Raw genomic sequence first — 22,806 nt, forward strand, 5'->3', positions numbered from 1 at the left:
AACATGCAGAAGCAATTAAAAAAACAGATATTATGTTATTTAAAAAAACTGTTGAATATAAATCAAGAGATGATATGCTCAGACTATATAACACACTAGTGAGCCTCCGTCTGGAGTACTTTGTGTAATTCTGATCACCATGTTACAAGAAAGACAGTGCATCCCTAGACTTTAAGACATTTCCTGCTCTGACAGACTCAGAGAATTAAACCTGCTTAGTCTCGAGCAGTGGGGACTTGTTGGGAACTAACCTGGGTAATGGGCTGACAAGGGTCCAAAAATGTTTTAAAACACCTTTTGCCAAATCACACAGACACTCCTTGTGTAACAGGTATCTCCTCCATGCTCTTGAGATTTTGCTAGGAGACACAGCAAACCTTCTTGTGACAGCATGTATGGATGTGCCATCTTGGAGGATATGGACTACCTAAAATGGCTGCAGGTATCGACTCATACTACCAGCAGTGACAAGGACTCTAGCAAAATGCAAAACTAGAGAAGAATCAGTAAGGATGGATAAGGAAAGAGCAATTGTTTGTGGCCAGCACCTGAAAACCATTCTCTTTTTGGGGTTGTCTTGCTGTTGCCTCTCCAGTGCACCAGTTATCACATTGATTTGCACCTAAGAAGGTGAAGTTGATTCACAATTGTTTATGCTTCCTAACTGAACAGATTGATATCCCTGAAGCTAAACTGACTTGGTAGTAGACTGTGATGATTAGGAAGCACGTGATGACATTCATTTTGCAGATAAAACTACTGTTTTTACTATGATACTTTGTACCTTCTGTATGGATGGACAGTTAGTTTAGAATTTCATTTCCACTAATGAATGGTACAATAGGTGGTGGGCATAAAGTTTGGAGTAATTTTTTTAGGAGTATTCTTCTATGCAGGTGCTGAGATAACTTGATATGATCTTGAGGAAGAAAAAACATTATTAACTGTAATGATTATAAGTATTTAACTCAAGGACTGTATTTTGTATTAATCACGCAGCAGAAAGCTATATGATTTTTACTTCTATATGAATTTGTTCTTCATTTAGGTAGAAAAAGAATTAAGCTTGTGCACAGTTTAAGGGACTAACTTGCATTCTTTTATGAGAAAATGCTGACCTCTTTATACTAACAGAACACCTTGTGATATTATAAATCAATGTGACAGTTTCTGAATTCTTGCTTAAAACCATAAGAAACATATCCCTTATGGATTAATAAATAAGGATTTATTAATCTAACCAAACAAAATCTAATGAAGATATTAAAACTATAAGAATGTCATTTCTTTATAACTAATGTACTATAAGAAACTGCTTTAAATTGGTCTTATGTGTGTGTGCTGATAAGAGCGTATTTCTTAGGAATGTGAGTGCCCTAATAGCTACTTATTTGGATAAGAAATTCTGTGCACTTGTTCATGTAATAATCAGGATGTAACCATAATTTACAGCAGTTTATGTATGACCTTAAAATGAACTGTCATGTGTTTTTCTCTTTGGCTAATGAATAAGCTAGATAATAAAAAGAAAATAATTTTTCTTTCAGGAGGCTGTCTGATCTGACCAGCAGTGGCACTGAGCTGGGGGTCTGCAGTCTCTTTAAACTCACCAAGAATAAAGAAATTGCTTTTATTTTAAATTGGTGTTTTTGTCTCCCATCATTTTTCGACTTCAGCGTCCACAACCTTCATGTAAATGTCCTACCAGTTCATAGTAGCCAGTGTGTTGTTCTACACTGCAGTCTCCTGGGGAAGCAATTTGAGCTCAAAAGATTCTAAATTGGCCCTAGTGTGTGCTTGGTGTGTGGGTGTGTTTGTGTGTGTCCTGCGGTGGGCTGACACCCTGCCTGGGATTGGTTCCTGATTCACAATGTCTGAACAAACTTATTATGAAAGCCTGCTCCATTACAAGGCAAAACCTGGCAACATAGGATACTATCATAAAAAAGGCACCCTGTTGTGGAAGTTTTAGCCACAGGTTCATTCTACCATGGTGTGCTAAGAAATGCCTCCAGGGGTCTTTTCTGTCCACTGCTATCGGTCAATTCAATGCTTCCTCCTGACATACTCTATATGCTGTTTGAAATTTTTGCACTTTATATATTTATTTATCAATTGATTGGTTGTATTATTTGTCCAGGGAGTCTGTATGCATCAGAAAATTCCTGTAGTATTAATAAAGTTTATCTAATCTAATCTAAAGGCAGTAGTAGCTTGAGTGATGCAGTGGTTTATGCTGTTACCTGACAGTTCCAAGTGAATGCACTTAAGCCCCTTGTAAATTCTCCTCATGTCTAGGTACATTTTCTCCACGCAGTCCAGTTTTCTTTCAGTCTCCTAAAGGCAAGTATGCTAGGTTAACTGATGCACATAACAGATTCTGTTACAGTGTGTGCCATATTATAGACTTGTGCCCTGTCCAGGCTGGTTTCTGCCTTGAGCTCTTTGGTGGCAGCATATGCTCTGGCTCTTCTCAACCATAAAATTAGACTATGTAGGTTCAGACAAAAGATGAATGGAAGTAATGACCCACTGTAGTGTGTCAGGGCCAAACAGATATTTTTATTTATTTACTGATTATTTATGGCCTTGTTAGGTCTTTTTACCAATGGAGTATAAGAACAGTGTTAGTATCTATCTTCTGATGTTTGCGTTAGAGTTACTTAAATAATGGTTCAGAAAACCTTCTGAATTTGTAAACATTACAGTATGTGAGCTTCTGACTTGTTTGATTGACTTATTTTTGTTATATGCATATGTCACCAATTCCTGTGCTAAAAGACTCAAGACATGTGGTTGACTAGCAAATGCAGGTAGCAGGAAACCCTTAATGTGTTAAGGGTGGTTTGCAAGAATGCACAGGCCTGAATCTGTGTCTCAGCGATACACCAGCCAATTGTTTATCTATATTTACCATTCAAGTGAATGGCTAAGCAAGGGCAAAACATTCTGCTTAGAAATTATTTTAAAAATAAAATCACAAGAAGGCTACTATCAGGGTGGATTGACTTGCATCATTTACAGTACTGCTAACAAATAATAAGATCAAGAATGGCACATAAAGTGGTGCAAAATTGTGTAAGTAAGAAGTGGACCTACTGTAAGTGGGAATGGCCCCTAAGAATGAAAGAAAATCTATGAACAAAATCATTTAATATATGTTACCCAATGTTGATTTACCACCAGAAATGAATTTAAGTAATAGAAGTGATTACAATTACATTTATTGTCTCCACACAGTAAATGAACATATACAGTTAGGTCCATAAATATTTGGACAGAGACAACTTTTTTCTAATTTTGGTTCTGTACATTACCACAATGAATTTTAAATGAAACTCAGATGCAGTTGAAGTGCAGACTTTCAGCTTTAATTCAGTGGGGTGAAAAAAAACGATTGCATAAAAATGTGAGGCAACTAAAGCATTTTTTTAACACAATCCCTTCATTTCCCTTCAAGAAACAAAGCACTGGTAAATTACATGGACTTTGAGATGCTGGAAAGACATTTTTTGAGAATTTAAAGGTCAGTTGTGCTTCAAATCAGTCAGCTGGCTATGACTGATACATGAATATATATAAAGAAATGTTTAGGGTCAAATGCATTTTGTATAATTTGAAGGCCACCTAACATGCTTAAAGATTTCATCATGTTTGCAGATCCTGGTAATTATTGCTGTGATGCTTTGAGAGCATCTGTAGCATCATCTCTCCCACTACCATGAATTATGAACCTCACTTCTTAGATGGAGTGAAAACTTCCTTACGTCTACAAAACATTATCAGAGAAAGATCCTCCTGTTCCTTTTCATAGTGATAGTGATAAATTTGATTACTGACATTTTCTCTTTAACGATTTTCTCGCGCAAGGGGATGAAATAGTGCTGAGAAGTTGTGTCAGCCACAGGATAGCATCAGCAATGAGTCAGCAACAGAATGCACTAGCATTCCATCAATCAAAGGAGTAGCTTCACTGCTAGCTGTAGGGGAATCCAAGAAACAGAAAGTCAGCCAAAGACACATGATCTCCAACGAGTGTGGCTAAAGCGAGCCATCCTTCTAAGGACAACAGGCTATCTAAAAGAGCGATGTAAAGTTCCAGAATCAATTGGATCAACGCTGGTGACAGGGCTACTGTATAAATGGACTGCCACAAGCTGAAAAGATTGATCCTAAAGTCTTGACATAACCCAAATATATCAGCCACTTTATTAGGTATACCTTACTCGTACTGGGTTGGACCCCTTTTGCATTCAGAACTGCCATTATTCTTAGTGGCATAGATTCAACAAGGTGCTGGAAACATTCCTCAGGTATTTTGGTTCATATTTACATGATATAGTATCATGAAGTTGCTGCAGATTTGTCGGCTGCACACCTAGGATTCAAATCTCCCATTCCACCACATCCCAAAGGTGCTCTATTGGATTAAAATCTGGTGATTATAGAGGCCATTTGAGTACAGTGAACTCATTGTCATGTTCAAAAAATCAGTTTGAGATGATTTGAGCTTTATGACATGGCGAGTTATCCTGCTGGCAGTAGCCATCAGAAGATGGATAAACATGTCATAAAGGTATGGACATGGTCAGCAACAATACTCAGGTAGGCTACGGAATTTAAATGATGCTCAGTTGGTACTAAAGAACCTAAAGTGTGCCAAGAAAATATCCACCACACCATTACACCACCACCACCACCACCAGCCTGAACTGTTGATACAAGGCAGGATGGATCCATGTTTTCATGTTGTTGATGTCAAATTCTGCCCCAGAAGAAATTGACACTCAACAAACCGGGCAACATTTTTCCAATCTTCTGTTGTACAATTTTGGTGAGCCAGTATAAATTGTAGACTCAGTTGCCTGTTCATAGCTGACAAGAGTGGCACCCGGTGTGGTCTCCTGCTGCTGTAGCTCTTCTGCTTCAAGCTACAATGTGTTTTGCATTCAACAACAAATTTCTGCCCAGAGAACTTCTGCTCACTGGATATTTTCCCTTTTTTGGGCCATCTCTGTACACACTAGAGATGGTTGTGTGTGAAACTCCCAGTAGATCAGCAGTTTTTGAAATACTCAGACCAGCCCATCTGGAACCAACAAGCATGCCACATTCAAAGTCACTTAAATCCCCCTTCTTCCCTATTCTGATGCTCAGTTTAAATTTCAGCAGGTCGTCTTGATAATGTCTACATACCTAAATGCACTGAGTTACTGCCAAATGATTAGCTGATTAGATATTTGTGTTAACAAATACCTAATAAAGTGGCTGGTGAGTGTATATTAAGCATACTTATTCATCAACCTGTCTGATAAGGATCATTTTCAGGACTTTACACACTAACAGAGTTATGAATTTAACCCCTGGAAGCTCAACTACACTGTTCATAAAACTGACACTTGGTATCTTTTAATACCTTCCAAGCAGGGGTAGATTCACATATGGGTTTACTTGGTCTTAAACCCAGATGGCCTAAGACAGTGTGGAGCACATACAGGGCCCGTGTGTAAAATAATGCTTCCTGAGGCAAAGTGCATTTTTGCCACATATTAACCACCAACCCCTACAACATCCAAACCCCAAGATTTATCCTTATTATGCATGAGATGATACTCTTAATTCAAATATATTGTGTATTGCTGTTAAGGCATCATGATACAGGGCATTATCTTAAAAATGGACAAAAATTCAATAGGGCACTGTCTGAACAATGGACAAAAATTCAATAAATATTTTTCTTTTGGAAAAATTTAAAACAATAAAAGATTAGCTTTAAAACAATAAAAACAAAATAGGCATTTAAAACAATTTGAATGCTTAATATGAAACTTGTCCTCCACACTTGTCTAAACACCTTTGTTCATTTCAAATTCCATGCTGCAAGCTAAAAGCCGCAGTGCAAACTTATGAGACTTTCAACAGACATCAGCTGTGACTGACATCTTGATTCACAAATTAGCAATATTTTACAAAATGGCACAGTCTGAATTTATAAAATGAGATATGCATGTCATAAATATTGGAGAGGGGGCGCAAATATGTCAAAGTAAAATTAAACAGGACTGTAACTCTTTAAATGCACTGTTGAAGGTAGATTTAATTCAGAGTATAAATATCTTGAAAATGGGCTTACATTAAACCTTTTGGTAAAACTCCTGATCCTGTCCTTTGTTGTTCAGCACCATCATTGACTTGCTGATTTTTAACTTCCTGACATGCAGACCCCTGTCATGACCCCTCATTCTCAACACAGGCGCTCCACAGGGCTGTGCTCTGAGCCTACTGCTGTGCTCCCTCTACACATACTACTGCACAGCTGCACATGACTCTAACATCACTGTCAGGTTTGCTCATGATACAGCTGTTTTAAGCCTTTAATCTAACAATAATGAGCAGGTTTACCTGGATGAAGTGGAAAGTCATCCTGGTGTCAGAACCGCATTCAGGTGGATGGGGTGAAGAGTTTCAGATACCTTGGTCTCCACATCTCACAAGACTGAACCTGGTCCAAACACACTGACACCTTGGTAAAGAAGGCACAACAACTTCTTTACCTCCTCCATTTTTCAGGCTACCATAACCCAATTACTAAATAACTTCTATACATTCACCATTGAAAGTATCTGGACAGGAAGTGTTCTTTTTGTAGGCTACGCAGATGTGCAATTTGACATAAGTTTCTAAAATTTAATTATATAGTTTTTTTTTTCGTGTCCTCTACAGCATGCATGTTTTAGCAGGGTTTCTCCCCTGGCTATGGTTCAAAGTCTTGTTTCATGTCTTGTTTCTTCTTTTTTGTGCCATTTATTTATGTTAATGTTGCATTTGATTATGTACATTATTCTTTGTTTTTGATCTTGTCAATAAGCTATCCCGGAAGAGCTGGGACCACCTCCCAATCACTGCCAGGAACTACATTCTGCCCTACAAATCCAGAGTGTCTTCCACAGTTCTTGGTGGTTCATTTTGAATGTGGTGGGGAGTTTGTGAGTTTCTGTGTTTCTTCTGTGTTTATTGATAATTCTGGATTTTTGACTTTCTGCCTTGTGTTTTGACTTCGCTTTCAATTTGTGGTTTTTGGGACTTTCATTGCTTGAGATTGCCTTATTGTCTAAACAAATCCTTTATGCTGCTCATGCTCTACTAAGCATCACTGTTTTGTCACCGCATTTTTGTGGAAATAGAACCAAAAAATAGAACCTTTTCTAACTTCTAAAAAGGTACAGTATGTGCGGCCTTTGTTAGTAGCTGGGTTTGACTGTTTTTCCCTCTAGTGGGCATTTTGGGAAGTGTTTTTGGAAGTTATTGAGACTTGTGTGTTTTGAAGCTCCTAAACTTTCATAGTCTTCCCCCTTTCAATGTCTTCAAATTGTACAACTATATATAGTTTGCAAAGTGGTATATGTTCTATTTTGCTTAGGTTTGGGCTTGAGAAAAATTAATTTGTGATATTACTGCTATTTTTTTTAATCAAATAATGTTAACACCCCCCCCCCCCAACTAAATGGGTGGGGGTAGGGGGCTCAGACAGGTCATATACCAAGGTCACACAAATAGGTTAATCCAGCCCTGCTTCCAATGTATCTCTTGTAAAACACCCATTAAATCCTGTTAATTGCTTTTTTAATGATGTTTGCTATGAAAAAATAGATATGAATAAAATAGATTGAATGTATAAAAATAAAAATTATTATATTGCAGTTATAAAACAGCCACGACAAAACACAACAAAACTGATCTGTTCTAAAAAACACATGAGGTCTGTCACTGAGTGATACTGCAAGTGGAATTGACTGCACATTTTACTATTTGACACCTAAATTAGATAGAATGCTGTTCAGAAGTAGGAGTACCATTAAAGTGAAAACAGATGAAAGAAAAGGCTAGAGGCTTTATGGACGAACTGAACAGTGACAAAAATAAAGGTGGCCTGGACCATCATGAGCAAAGAGGCAGGAAGTGCTCTTGCAGTAGAGCAACCTCCATTGGTTGCTGCTTCAGCTGCTCTATTTAAACACAAAAGACTGCCTCCAGACTTCATTTTTTATTCTTTGAGCTGTACAAGCTTTTCAGGCTGTGAGTGAGGAGCCGCCTTCCTCAAGGGCCAAGAAAGCTTTGACTCAGAACTTGTAAATATAACCACTAAAGCTTGTGAAATGAATTGTGACACTAGTTAGAGGCTCTGGCCTTCTGACTATCTGAGCAAAAATGCTAGTGACTGATTTAGGTCACTGCTACATGGCTGTAAATGAAAGCAATTTTTAAAAATGGATATTCACAAAGCAAGAATATTGTTTTTTTCAGTTTTTAATAAGGTTCAATTACATTCATCACAGAATGATCTGAAACAGAGTAATATCAAATAAAATATGAGTTGCATTAAATAACACAGGAATGTAAAATGCTGACTAAAGCCTCGAGCACTGCTTTTAAAATGCATATGGAATTTTTTATAGTACTGCTATTTCCTATCATGATACAATGCAGTTAGTTAAATGAATTGTTAGCAACAATACAAGTTAAATTTCCACTAATTATATAATAAAGGTGTAAATTGTACACTAAGGGCCATTATGTCAAACAAACTAAAACAAAATGATAAAAATAAGAAGATGATGAAGAATAATACAAAGAAGAAAAAGTCTCACTTGCATATCACCTTTCATATGAGAGTACGTCAACTGTACAAAGCACAGTAACAGCAATAATAAAATAAAAAGGAAACCTCTAAAACTCCAGCAAAAAAGCAAAAAGTATAAACAATTCACAGATTTACATATAATAGTAATTATACTGACTCAGACATAAATTATAGAGATGGGTCTTTTTTTTAAATGTTTCTAGACATAGATTAATAACATTGATGGTGAGCAAAGACTCTCCATTCTTTTTGTATTTCACAGACGTTCAGCATATACAGACCTATAATTTAACAATGCAGCTTTAGGTCAAACCACATAACATGATTTTTCCAGTGACTATCAGTTGTAGTCTTCATTTGCATATTTCTTAGCGAGTCAGAGGCAGTTATTGGGTCACTCCTTTGAAGGCAGTCACATAATGTGACATTTTTGTCTTTATTCATAGTGGGAGGCTCTGTATCGGTGAGATCTGCCAACCAATAAATGCTCATTCATAAGTGTAATGCATATAATGTAGTGACAAATAATAAGGAACTATAGTGTTTTCGTCCAATCAAACAGAAGAGAAGCTTGTCTGTCTGTCCATGACAGAATGGAAAATAAAAAAGGGCCAAGATTGCAGCTGAACTTGCCATACCTGTTAATCCTTTGTGCTGGCTCTGACAGGCAGCACATTATTGGCTGTCACAAAAGGAGGGAGCACGACTATGCTGGAAGGTTGGAGTACAGCTTAATGTGACAAACCCAGTGATTTTCAGTCATATAAATTTGCATGGTCTGGCAACGAGATCAGCAACAGCTGTTGGCAAGTCTGACATACCCAATGACTAGAAGTCTCATAATATGTCATTGGCTTTACACATAAAAATTCAGCTATACATTGTAACAGATGGCCAGGGCCCTTACCTGGCCAGGACACCTTCTTAAAGGAAGGACTGGGGGAGCTGATATGTGCAAGGCACTCTCTACCCTGGAGCACTAGATCGCAGCTCCCATTACTGTGGTGCCTTGGATCCCAACAGGGCTGCATGGGACTTGGGAGTTTGGCACAGCCTTGCCCTGTTCCATGCAGGCCACCAGGGGGAGCTGTAGAGCCCTACTTTGTCAGGCTTCCACCACACCTGGGAGTGCTTCTGGACCTTGCTAAAAAGTCACCTGGAGAACTCCCAGGTGCAACATAAAAGGAGCCGCCTTGCTTCCATTCGGGGAGCCAGAGTCAGGAGGAAGAGGGACAAAGCTTGCTGGAGGAGGATTGGAGGTGGAGGGAGTGAGAAAGAGAGACCGAGACAGAAAAAAAGAAGAGAAAGAAAGTGCTGTGTATATTTACCTGTTGGTGCTTTGCTGTACTGTGTTGTGCAGGTGGGAAATGTTTCCCAGATCAGAATAAAAAGCCTGTGTGCTTGGAACTTGTGTCTGATGTCTGTCTGTGTCAGGTTTACCATGATTTCATTGTTATTGTTTCAAACAGGACTTATGTGTGCTTGATTGTGTGCAAGTGTTTGGATATTTGTACTTTTTTTAAAGTTTATAAAAATGAAAGCATACCAATGGTGTGTTTGTAACAATGGCATGGACGTGGCTTTTTTACCGATTCTGGAATAAAAAAGACCATCTCTTGGAACTATTTCTTTAATGAAGATGAAGCTTTTGTTACATTTATATTCATGAAAAAATAAAACTTTGGTGAAATACTCGCTTTCTTGAGCTAAACAATGCACAGGTGGATTGGGCTGAAGATGAAGTGCAAGCATCGATTAAATTTGAAACTGAAAAGCTATATTGTACTTGATGTTCATGCATTGGACCCGACTGAGAAAGTGGATAGGCAAAAATTATCGTAACCAAAAACAATATTGAGAATAGATTAACAACTTAAGCACGAGTATAAAATCTGAGTAGTCCAACATATGACATTCCTGTAACGGTGCAGGTTGGCTCCATGGTTCCTCTTTCATTTTGGGAGCCTCTTGAACCCATGGCCGCTGATAATATTTCCAAGGAATGAGCCAGCTAATGAGGACAGTCACAAAAAGTAAGGGGAAAATGTAAAATACTCAGTGCTTTTATTAAAAAAAACAAAAACAATGTTCAAAGAGTGCAGTGTTTAATTAAATAATCCATAAAAATAATATGTTATAGCAATCAAATAAATAATCCATTAAAATGAGGTTAAGAAGGAAGCTGTCCTTAAAAGCATGAGCCCTGGTGCATTCCCTTAAAAACAGACTTCTCCTTGGCTTAACCCAGAGAGGGTCCTTCCAATCAAGGAGGCGCATAACCCACCTTCATCAATGCTCCTAGGCTCGTGCCCCTGTAGCCCTCTCTGGCTCCAGGCAGGGTACCCCATCTAGTCTGCAACTCTCACTGCCAGGCTTGTGTCCTTGTGGTCCATGGCACCACCCAAAGAACATCTCTCTTAGCCTCTCACTCCACTGAAGCCGAGCTGCCTCTCTTCGGCGAGTCACTACAACTGAGCAGTGTTTCAACCACTCCAGCTCCCAGGTCACTCCGCTGAAGTGGCCATCAGCCCCAAAGCGCCGTTCACAAGCTCCACTTGAGACTTCCTCCCAACTGTCTGGCTTCTCTCGTCTGCACAAACTGTCTCTCTGTCATTCCTGCCTTTCTCCTCTTCCTCCTTTAACCTCCACCTTTTCTTCTGATCGGTCTTATTATTCTTCCTTTCCCCTCTTCTTTTTTTCCCATTCTCATGCCGACTCGTTCTTATAAGTCTCTGTGGGTGCAGCGTCTCAATCACGCACCGCAGGAAGCCAATGAAGCAATTGAGAAAGATAGCACTTTCACCCCAATTACTCTACCAACTCTATAGCTGAGAGAGCGCGCATGCCCATTTATTTTTTAAAAACGGTGCTCTTTTGTTAGCCATTGTCCTGCTAAACCACAGTTCCCTATATAAAACTGTGGTCTTCATAGCAAAATACTATAAATCATTGTGCACAAAAACCCCAATTCATTATCTCTATAAAGGAAAATCTACTGGAGTGCTTTTTCTCAAAATTAACAAACATCTAGCATTTTTACAATACTAATAAACTGTGCTAGTTTTCATTTGGATTGAGTGATTGATTTTTGAGTTATTGTGTCTCACTTCAAGTTATTGTGTCTCACTTCAACATCCCCATACATAGACATCCCCCTGAAGGAGAAGGAGTTCAAATCATGTTCAAGAATAAAAAACACACAAATATCTTGAAAACTCTCAGCTGAAATGCTATCTTTCACACTCTCTTTTGATATATTTATTATATATAAATATACTACATGTGAAAGATAAGAAGTAACAAAAAGACAAACTGACAACTCATGAATTTGTTTTCCAGCATGAGTTTGTGCTTAGGTTAGAAATAATCAGGGTACAAGTAAAGCTTTGGTTCTTGTTTGCAATGGGAACACATGTGGCACTGAAAAAAGAGATGTTATATAAAAATAAAAATATATAGGTACACCAGTTGGACATGATAAAGTTGTTTAATTCAAGAATTATTTAATTATGCTTAATATTTTTAATCTATGTTGAAATAACTGAATACTTCTATATAAAATAAATTAAATAAATTGTGTTCTGTAAAATTAATTATATTATGTTAAACCAACATGACATGTCAAAAAACATATTTTTTGTAACCTGTTTTAAAAAAAATACACATCATCAAGTTATTTTAGCTATAACCTATTTAGTTGGTTTACTAAACTTTATTATCGGTTTTATAAACTGTCTTTTCACAGTTCATGGAAATTATTTGCATATGCAGGTATACTGGATGAAATCAGTATTCAAATAACACTATATCAGCTATTTTATTGATATGAAGTTAAGAATATTCTTAGTTGTTTTGGGTGATTGTACTTTCTGTGTAACTTTAATAATAGCAATAAGAGACAAAGAAAAAATGCTTTTCTGATGAAAAATGGGTAAACAATTTGCCAGTGTATCAAAAAAAGAAAAAAAACAGCTTTCATGACCACACAAAACCCAAGATATTTGGAAAAAAAACAACTTTACTAAAAATCTTTAACTTTCTTTCTAAATGTATGGTACAAAGGTGTGGGGATGCCTTGAAGAACAATCCAACATAAGGGGCAGATTACTATGCAAATATAGGATAGTCATGTACATAAAACTTGTTTATTTTAAGTTTACAAACTTAATTAAACTGTTTGTTTTAACATGATTTGTTTGTGTTCTTGTAGCATCTAAAAGAATTATGTAAAGCAACTAGAAAAAGCGATGTACTATCAACAAACATGATTATTTTAAGTTCGATTACCTTCAGTTTGACAAACAAAATGAACAACCCTGTTTGTTTATTTTTTTCAGTGAAGTAAGCCTTCAGTTTCACTCTGATTTTTCACATAAGTGAAGAAGCTGCATTAGACCCAGTGAAAAGCTATTAAAAATGTTGAAGGATTTGTGTCCAGATCTCAAATAATTACCTTCAGTTTTGCTACAACTGTTATAACTTATTATATACAACAATAAAGAGTTTATGAGTAAGTAAGAGACTAACCTGGCCCCATTACCTCTGTCTGATCTGTTACTTGCTAATGATATCTATCTTATATGAAAACATTACAATTTGTTCACATTCCAGTGAAGAGGTAAAATAAAAAAAGGATAAATTGGTTAATCAAAAGAGGAGAAGTGCACTTCTGCATTGTCCTTGCTTTCATTTCTGACAGTAAAAAAAATCAGCTGCAAATAAAAATGAGCTCCTTTAAAATGACATGGCATGCTGTATCTACTGTTTACCTTTCTCCAAATGTGCTCTGCTTTATGATATTTTCTTTTTAAGTGTTGCTTCTCTTCATTTCTCCCCGGAGAGTTTTGTGCAGGATGGGATGTTTTTTCATTTAGTTGGTTTAGCAGGAGGTGCACCATTCCAGTGGCCACATCACACAGAATGATATCAAAGGCAAAATTTATTAAAATTATGCTTTGTTACAAAGGGCAAGGAGCACAAGTTAACTAAGCAGCTGCCTCCTGCCACTCTATTTAGGTCTTGAACCCCTGTCTGCTAGATGTAGAAATAATTTCCCAAAATCAAAGGGCCTTTCATCTGCTGTCTTTAAACCCCAAACATAAGTGGTGACCCTCTAAAAAAATAGATTTGTCACTAGCAGAGGTGAGAAAAATAAAGGACCAGTAAAGAATTGCCAGAAGAAGCAGGCAGAAAACAAAGTCTAAGACCAAGCTAAGATTCAGAAACTAAAGTAAAAAAAAAAAAACACTCAGACAAAATCAGCATGAGGAACAACAACCAAAGCAGGAGTCTGATGCCAAAACTAACCTGAAAGGATTCCTAATCAAACAAAGCTCAAAGTACACAAAACATTTTCTGCAGATATCACAAAGCTAGAATGCAATGCCTACCATGCTGCCATCTTAATGACATAACAAGCAAGATGACCGGCAATAGCCATAAGTAAACAATGTGCTAGCTACCATCAAAAAAAAGTTGCAAAAATGTCTGTAGGAACAGCAATAACTCCTATAAAATGTGGTTGAGAAAATGCCACCATCACAAAGATAAACAAATATTTAAAAACAAAATGTTCAAATCTGTTTAGAAATTACATAAAACAAAAAAGTAGCAGGTCAATGCTCTTGACCGTAGATTCTTTTCCTCGCTTCAAATGAGCTTTCTCCTCAGCTCAGCGCTTGACTCTGGCTCCTAAAACCACCTTAAACATCACTTTGGAATCACTATTAGTCAAGCACCAGAATCAATTCCACAATTAGGATGCCTTACTTTTGAACAAGGGACACCAGGCTAGTGTCCCATTGTGTCCCTTTCTATTGCACTATTAGTCTCCTTGGCATTTTGTAATGATCTGGGATGTTTACAAAGATGCTGAATTCATTAGTGTGTTTAATTTTTGCCTACATTTTCATTATGGACTCATTATTTTTAATTGCCATTTTTACAACATTAGTGTATACCACCATTTTGTGTCTTTTTCTCATTCCCAAGAACTGTCATTTTGATTGTTTATTGACAGCTGAGCCCTGTTATCACTGTGTATTTAGTGGAAGTCCTGGCAAGTCAGAATTTATCAGGCCACTGCTATATAGGTTTACTATTACTATTTATTTGTTTATTTAACAGTGTGAACTGCATTAAGGTTTTCAGATTCATGATAGAACCTTCAGTAAGGGAACTGACTTGTGATTCACATTTATTCAGATTTAGGATTTTTGCCTCCTTAATCAGATCTATGTTTTCTAATTAGCCAAATTCTTGTTAATTAGGATATTCCAACTTTTGACTTCTGCTTTGGTTAGCTTTTCTGTTTTTCACCTTCTGGTGCTGTTTTTGCTAGGTTTCCCTGAATTACATTTAAATTTCTTTTTTTCTGCCTTTTTTTCATTTTTCAATATTGTTAATTGGTTTATTGTCTAATTATGCATTGTCTGCTAATTTTATTCTTATTTTATTCGTTTATTCTAATTTTATTCTTAACTTTCAGCAAGGTTCTGGCTGGTGTACACATTCATTGTTTATGTTCTTTTTGTCCATTTTTGATACTTTTATGTTAAAAGTTTTACTTATGTTAATTATTTGCATCATTCTGTGTTTCTTATTAGTTTTGAATATTATTTAATTTCCATTTTTCCATCATGTTTTACGTATTTTATGGGTGGTTCCCTAGGAGGCAGGGCCACCTATTCATTACCATCAAGGGTGCCCTATAAAAGTTAAGGAAAACCAACAATCCCTTGCAGTTCATTGAATGCGTTTGTGTTTGTGAGTGTCCTGTATGATTTTTCTGTGCTTTTGTTCTTTACTGGATATTTGATTTATGTATTGGGACATTGTTTGCTTTGGACTGTCTTTGATGTTTCAGGCAAATCCATTGGCCTTTTATGAACCTCTAACCTTATTTTGTGACACAGAGCATTTTTATAAAAATAAAGCTTTTTATTGTTAAAGATTCTATATTTGCATTTTTTGTGACAAGGGTTTCATTGATACACCCCAACTGCCCAGTTGACATTTTGAGTCATTATTAGGACTCAGGACAATTCTCTACACTTTATTTATTATTTAATTTTTTATGTGTGTAATTATGTTCCGTTATGATTTGTAGGTGGATCCCCAAGAAGCAGGGCCACTTTTACCTCACAGCTAAGAAACCACCCCTGACTTTAAAGGAAGGCTGGGAAAGTGACTTCCTTGTGGTTCTTTGAATCTGTCCATTAGGAGTTTCCTGTTTTTGGTTGGATTTCTGTTTTTTGAGATATTCTTGCTCTTGTTCTTGGATTGCTGCTCTCAGATTGTAGAATGAACTTGGTTACCTTAGGCAACTCTTTTTTGCTGTATTTAAGCATTTTTGTTATTCTTACTATTTTACCTTCTGTTAATAAAAATCTTTAATAAGGAATCTTGTTTTGTCATTATATTGCAGCTTGAATTTTTTCCAGATTTCTTTTATTTTTTTGATATTCTTTACATATTTGGGACCTTTCTAGTTATTTCCAGTTCTCTTTGTTTAGTCTCCCAGTTTTCTAGGGTCAGGCAACCCAGGGTAGGGCAGTCAGGATTATGGCCTGTTTTCTGTGGCTATTTTTGAAGGCTTAACACCTTTTGCTATTTTGTGGTAGTAGAATGACAACATCTTGTCTTTATGTTATTTTCTTTCTCCTGATTGTGGTATTACATAGATTTTTTGAACAAGCAACCTGACCCCAGCTACCCAAGATAGTGGCTATTTGCTGCCATCGATCAGAAAGGAGGTCCTGCAAACTTTTAATTTCCCTTATTGGCTTCACTCTATCTATAATGTCTGTTGAACTGCCTGTTCTCTACATTCTTTGGATATCATTACAGGTTTCCACCAGAACTCTTTAGTAGTGGCTCTGTCCTTTTCTAGGAACATACTGACTTCTAGAAGCCACATGGTTCTACACTGGCACAGGCAGTGCTTCTCACTCTTTAAGCGTGGCTTCATCTTTTAACTAGAGGCTTGACATTGGGCTTTGTTCTGTGCTGGACCATCCTGGTGTAGCCCTTGCCTCTGGGAACCACTTGACATCAGACCACTCATTTAGAGCAATGTCAAGGATTTTTATGTTTGCTATTCAAACAATGGTTACAACAGAAGAGCAAACCTGAAGAAGGAACATTATTTAAACCAATTGCACTTCTCTGCTGCGTTTGAAATAAAGAAGTTTCTTTTGAGAGTCTATTTATAATTTTTTGACTCAAACAGCAGACTGTTGTTAAGAAATAGTTATGTGACAGATTGATCCAGAAAAGGTGATATTTTAAGCTGCTAATGTGAAGCAGAAGTAAGATATGTCCTTTTGACTAGACACTAGCTGTCTATAAATATAATGAATTCCACATTTCTGGTGTTTAAAGAACTATTAATATGTAAATTAATTAATACATATCTCAAACAAATTGAAATTATGCTTGGAATAGCCATACATAAACATAAAGAGCAGAGGCATATGTTACAGAAAGGGTAATATATTGAATAGATCAAAATTTTCCTAAAGCATTTTTCCAGTTATCATTAGTCACAAAGAGATATTCCACTCTTTTTTCTCCTCAGCTCTCCTGATGTTTAGTGTGTGCAAATCTGTAATTGGAAGTGAGATTCCAGAACATAACCATCTGATTGTAAGAAATGTAGAATCAGGCTTAGCTCAGTCAGATTACTTATGATGAAGGGGCCTTACATACTGTATAGTAAAGCATGATTAAGCTGATTAAGTGGGCATACAGCTATCGAAGAATGAAACACTTGAGATGGAAGAGTTTTAACTAACAGCATACTATTGACCCCATTTCTCACATCACAAAGGTTTTATCAAAACATTGTGTCTGCTTAGCTACAGCTCTGGGTTTTATGTTGTAATGGCTTTTCAATTTTTACAGATAGTATAATACGCCTTATGAACTAGAGCAGGGGTCTGCAACCTTCACTATGAAAAGAGCCATTTTGCTCCCTCTTCCTCCAAAGAAAAATAGTCTGGAGCCGCAAAACATAACACAGCTTATAAACTTTTAAAAGTTTTAATCTTTTTTTTAGATTTTACATGTTACAACCACGGAATACAACAAACAGAAGTGCAGTGTGCATGTGTAGGCCTACTTTGAAATAAATGTAACTGAACTCTGCAGGCCTATTTGAGTCCTTCCTATACCTGTATAAAATTAAAATAAAAACTAGCCCACTTTAATATAAATAAAACATTTAGCTGTAGCTTAGCAGCTTTAAAAAAGTAAACATAAAATTCCATTTCAGTGTGCTCTCATCCTCTTCAGGTTTCCCTCTCAGCCAGCAATCAACTGAAGCACCTGAACATACAAAAAAACCTACATCAGCTCCGGGTCTGAAATAAATGTGTTTTTTTTTTTTTTTTTAAAATATTAGCCTATTAAATGCTATTGTTCTCACCTGTTTAATGTGACTTCTGTTTCTGAAGTTCGCTGCAGATCATCTCTAGCACTTTGAGCTACTTTTTGTATGAAAATGTGCTATATAAATAAATGTTGTTGTTGTTCTATGTCGGGGCTATACGATGTGACTTTGACCTTCACACAGGACTGCAGGCTCATGTGTGAGGTGGGAGAGATATTTGGACTTTATGAAGTTCATTCTTGAGAAAACTTGCTCACATAAGTATGTTGAGCCAAAGATGGACAGGACTCCAAATGCATATTTTTTCATGTTCATATATGTTTCGGGAATGGCACTCCATGTATTGAAAACAAGTTTGTCGGGTTTGGGGAGGTTTTCAATATCAGTCCATTTGTGCTCTTTAGCGAGAGTAGCCTTCTGACGGGCGACTTCTTCAAGATCCGCTGTCAGGCATTTGAACTTGGACACCCATAAATCTTTATCCGCTATGCGGCCAGTTCAATTTCTAGATCGGGCTTACTTACTCCTGTGAATGCGGATGTGTTCAGCAGGGATGGGTCGATGTCCAGGGAAGGAGAGAGTTTTTTTTCTTTCTGAACTCACTGAATCTTTCTCTAATGCAGCTTGCATTGCAATAATTGTACGGTGGAAATAATCACAATTTATTTGAATGTTCACTGCTTTGAACTCTCTCAGGGAGGGGAAGTGAGAGAGTGTACCTTTCTGTACATCTCTGGCAAACACTGTCATCATGCGCTCAAACACCAAAACATTTAAAGTCAGAGAATAGATGCTCTGATATTTTTATGAACGATTCTTTCATGTATTCTCCGTCTGTGAACGGCTTACCCCTCCTTACGATCTCTTGAGCTGCCACAAAACTAGCAGCTGTAGTTGATTGTGGAGAAGTGATCCACTTTTTGAAAGTATGTTTGCTCTGTTCAGCGTTCCGTTGCAGTTCCGAAATTGCTCTCTTTCGCTCATCTTCACTTGGGTATTTTTCAGTGAATGCTGAGTGCTTGTTTCGAAAATGTCTTTCAACGTTACATTTTTTGTTGTTCGATAATTTATCGCCACATATTAAGCACACCGGTAAGCCAGCGTCGTTGGCGGTGAAGGCAAATGCTTCTGTCCACGCAGAATTAAACTCTCTGTTCTCTTCTGGGATTTTTCATTTTTGGGATTTATTCATGGTTAGTGCAGGGGTCGCACACTCCAGAAGCCACCTGCAGGTAAAGGCGAGGGCTATAGACGTAGATGTGACGCATATTTTAGTTGACAAATTATAAATAAAAATAAAAATTAGATGTTAAAGTGTATAACAGTAGTAGTAGTAAATAAACATTATATATATTACATATATTATATACAAATTAAATTAAGAAATTGCCGTTATTCATTTTCATGTTTTTTTTTTTTTTTTTTGTCAAGGCCAAAAGGAGCCATTACAAGGAGGCTGAAGAGCCGCATGCGGCTCCAGAGCCGCGGGTTGCCGACCCCTGATAGAGGTTTACTATCAAGCTTGAAAACAGTGACCGCCACCTAAGTGAGATAAAATGATCAACGAAGCAAATCTTGTGTGGCAGATGCCAGTCTTTTATCCAGGTTTTGTTTTCAGTGACAGTAGTCCACTAAACTGATTGGTATCTGTCATTGGTTGGAGCAGAGGGACAAGGAGAGCTTCCTTCACATTCGACTGACAATTGTATCCAGGTATTCAAAGGACCCTTTTCATTTTTCCAGAAGGACAATGTCATTTAGACAAACGTGAAGAGCAATTGTGCTTCTCCTGTAGTGTGGGTAGCTGTAAATAAACATCCAATAACTTAGGCTCCAGGAAAATAACACATTCGACATAAATATTAATATCCAAGTTACTGAACCCATAACAATTAAAATTTCACTTGGAGAATCCACTGATAATGAATTCTGTAGTTCGTGGTGCTCCGGAAAGATTTCTGTTGCTAAAATGTGATTTTGTTTGTAGAAAGAAAAACTGAAAATGTCATGTCTCCTGTGCTTCATCTGACACTGTCTGCCAGCTCCATCATGGTGTGAGTATACAGTAGTGATACAACAGTGCCCATCTTAGAACTCCACTCCATAGTCAGTGTTGCAACCACCTGTTCAGGTACTCACTTGCACACATTAAGAAACATGTTTTCTATTAGAAGCAAAAGTGACAGAATATGGTTCTCTTTGTACAACAGAGCTTTACAAGAAGGATCTATTAGATTTTTCTTGCAGAGTCTTTTGCTTTCAGCAGAGAAAAAATTCACATTTTGGCAGTAAGTTTTTATGTACATCTCCTCAATTTCAGTATTCAGTTTCAAAATTCAAACAGTTTTCCTAGTCAAAACTCTTCATATTTCAAGCCAGAAGAAAGTTATACTACACCATTAAAATATATTGCATATATCACATTTATGCCCAACCCATCTGTGACTAACTCCCTTTACTCCTATTCTTAATGCAGAAATAATATGGTCTTTCTCCCCCTGGATTAACTGGCTTTAATGACTGCTGAGTGGATGAATAATGAAATTTTTTTTAACTTCTCACATTCATGGAGATTAAACCATTGATTCCATAATAATGAGAAAATAACAGGAAAATGGTTAAAAACAGTGAGAAAATAAAAATAATAAAGCTAACATAAGAAAAAGGAAATAAGATATATGATATAAAACTATTGAAATATTTTGAATAAAATAAGATCACACATAATGTGAGCAAATGAGTATTTTGTGTTTCCGTCTGTGGCTAAAATTAGAGACTGCCAACAACCTAAAAAATTAAATCTCAACATTTAAAAAGGGATTAGCCAAACCAGAGACTGAAAAAAAGATAATAAGATATTATATAAAAAAAAGATAAAATACATTTTTACAAAAGGCAAAGACCCAGTTCCCAAAGTTTAAAAAACTATTAAATTAGACAAAATTTCAAATAAAGCCCACAATCAATTAAAATAAATATTGTCGTGTTTGTATGGAATGTGCTTAACCTAAATTTGAAATTAGTTTTCTCCGAAATTGAAAACAGCCATTGAGTTTCTTATCTTGGAGGGGACATTGATAAGTATCAGGATTTGGGAATGCGAAAATTATAAGACCACAAAAAATACCATTACAAGATGAATGTAATTAAGAAAAACTAACATCAACTTTAAAATCTGTGAATTCTGAACCTTCTCAGCAATACTGTCAGTCTTACTGTTACTGATTAAAAAATAGAGAAGGAAAATTGACCTGAAAAATGATATAGATATGATTTATACAGTACATCCTAGTTTATTTTTTTACATTTGAAACTGCTGAGCCAGCCTATTAAATGCACTTATGAGAAAAGTGAGTAGTCTTACCACTGCAAGTTCATGTCAATTAAAGTTGTTAATGATCATGCAATTTTCTTTGGAATGTTGGGTTGTGGGATTTAAAATTTGAAGTAAAGTTCTTGCTCACAAAAATTATTTTTTCATTCATGTTAAAAGTGACAATATTGATTTGAGTTTTGTCACTATTAAATAAAATACATTTGTTATATGGTCATGCATTACTAAAAGTTAATTTTCTGTATTGGTAGAAATCTTCTCTCCTAGGCCAATGAAACAAAACAATGACTGATAAAATAAGTAAATATTAAATAACTAAAAAGTGCAAATATGGCACACACTGGTCCTATATGTTAATGATGGAAATTAAAAGATATTAAATGTGAATGAATGTGAGGCTTTATATGTTGCTTTCAATGATGACCTGGTGTTGCTCCACTTAGCTATTGATTAAGCACCACAAGATGTGTTTAAAGTATTTTATTTCAGGAAAGGATGTAGTACCTGATAATCCTGCTCATCAATCTTACTCCTCTTCCATTTAGAATACAGTGGACCTCAAAGCCTACAGCAACAACAAGCAAGACCCTTTGTCTTCTCAAAGTAAGAAAAATTGCTTCATTAAATGCCATTAAGCAACTGTTTCTTTATGTATCAAACAATTACTGATTTGTACTATATAAATTATCTGTAATTTTTAGCTTTAAAAGCTGTGTTGGAATGCTCAGTTAACTATCTCAACAATATTTTCCAAAATTTCTTATTGGAAAAGTAGTCCAATTGTACTGTGCCTCATTTTGTATGGCAGTAATTTGATCTTCTCAAACTCCTCCCTTTTTTTCCTATAGACAATTTTCCACTATAATAACTCTATATTTTTAATATTAGGAAATGGAGGAAAAGAATGCACATAAAAGTTTACATTCAGTGCAAATTCTGATTTCAACTTACAAAGTGAAATAGCTGATGCCAAAGTTCTCAAAAATGTGAAATTCATTTGTGAACAATGTTCACACAAAAAACTGCTTATATGACCTAAACAGGTTGCAGATAGCATACAGGAAACTGCAGGCACTAGGGAAGGAAAATGAGAGTTATGTGTTGTATGAATAAGAAATCATACTCCTTACAGAAGCCGGTGAGGGCATCTAAACAAAAGTAATCACTAGTGATGAGTTCTTGCTGGTATTTTGACTGCAACTGTTCCTTGGAATTGGGGTGTTTCAAAATAAAGATGGACACAGAATTGCACTCAGAATTTATGTGATGTCACAATCTCCCAGGTATTTTAGGTAAAAAATTAGTCCTGGAGCTTCTGCTACACAAACTGTGCCTTCTGAATTTGAGCTCTAATACTGAAATTATGTCTGATACTTCTTGGCAGATTGAGAACAACAGGTGAGAAGACGACCCAGTTCTAAGTAATTAGTCACCCATATT

The 22,806-nt window shown here is 36.4% G+C and overlaps 1 protein-coding gene across 1 annotated transcript in view; it reads right to left on the reverse strand.

Moving 5' to 3' along the window:
* dock10 (dedicator of cytokinesis 10) overlaps positions 1-22,806 on the reverse strand; it is a 264,702-nt gene that overhangs the window by 163,989 nt on the left and 77,907 nt on the right.

The sequence above is a fragment of the Erpetoichthys calabaricus genome, chromosome 2 (genome assembly GCF_900747795.2).
Source record: "Erpetoichthys calabaricus chromosome 2, fErpCal1.3, whole genome shotgun sequence".
Classification (NCBI taxonomy): Eukaryota; Metazoa; Chordata; class Cladistia; order Polypteriformes; family Polypteridae; genus Erpetoichthys; species Erpetoichthys calabaricus.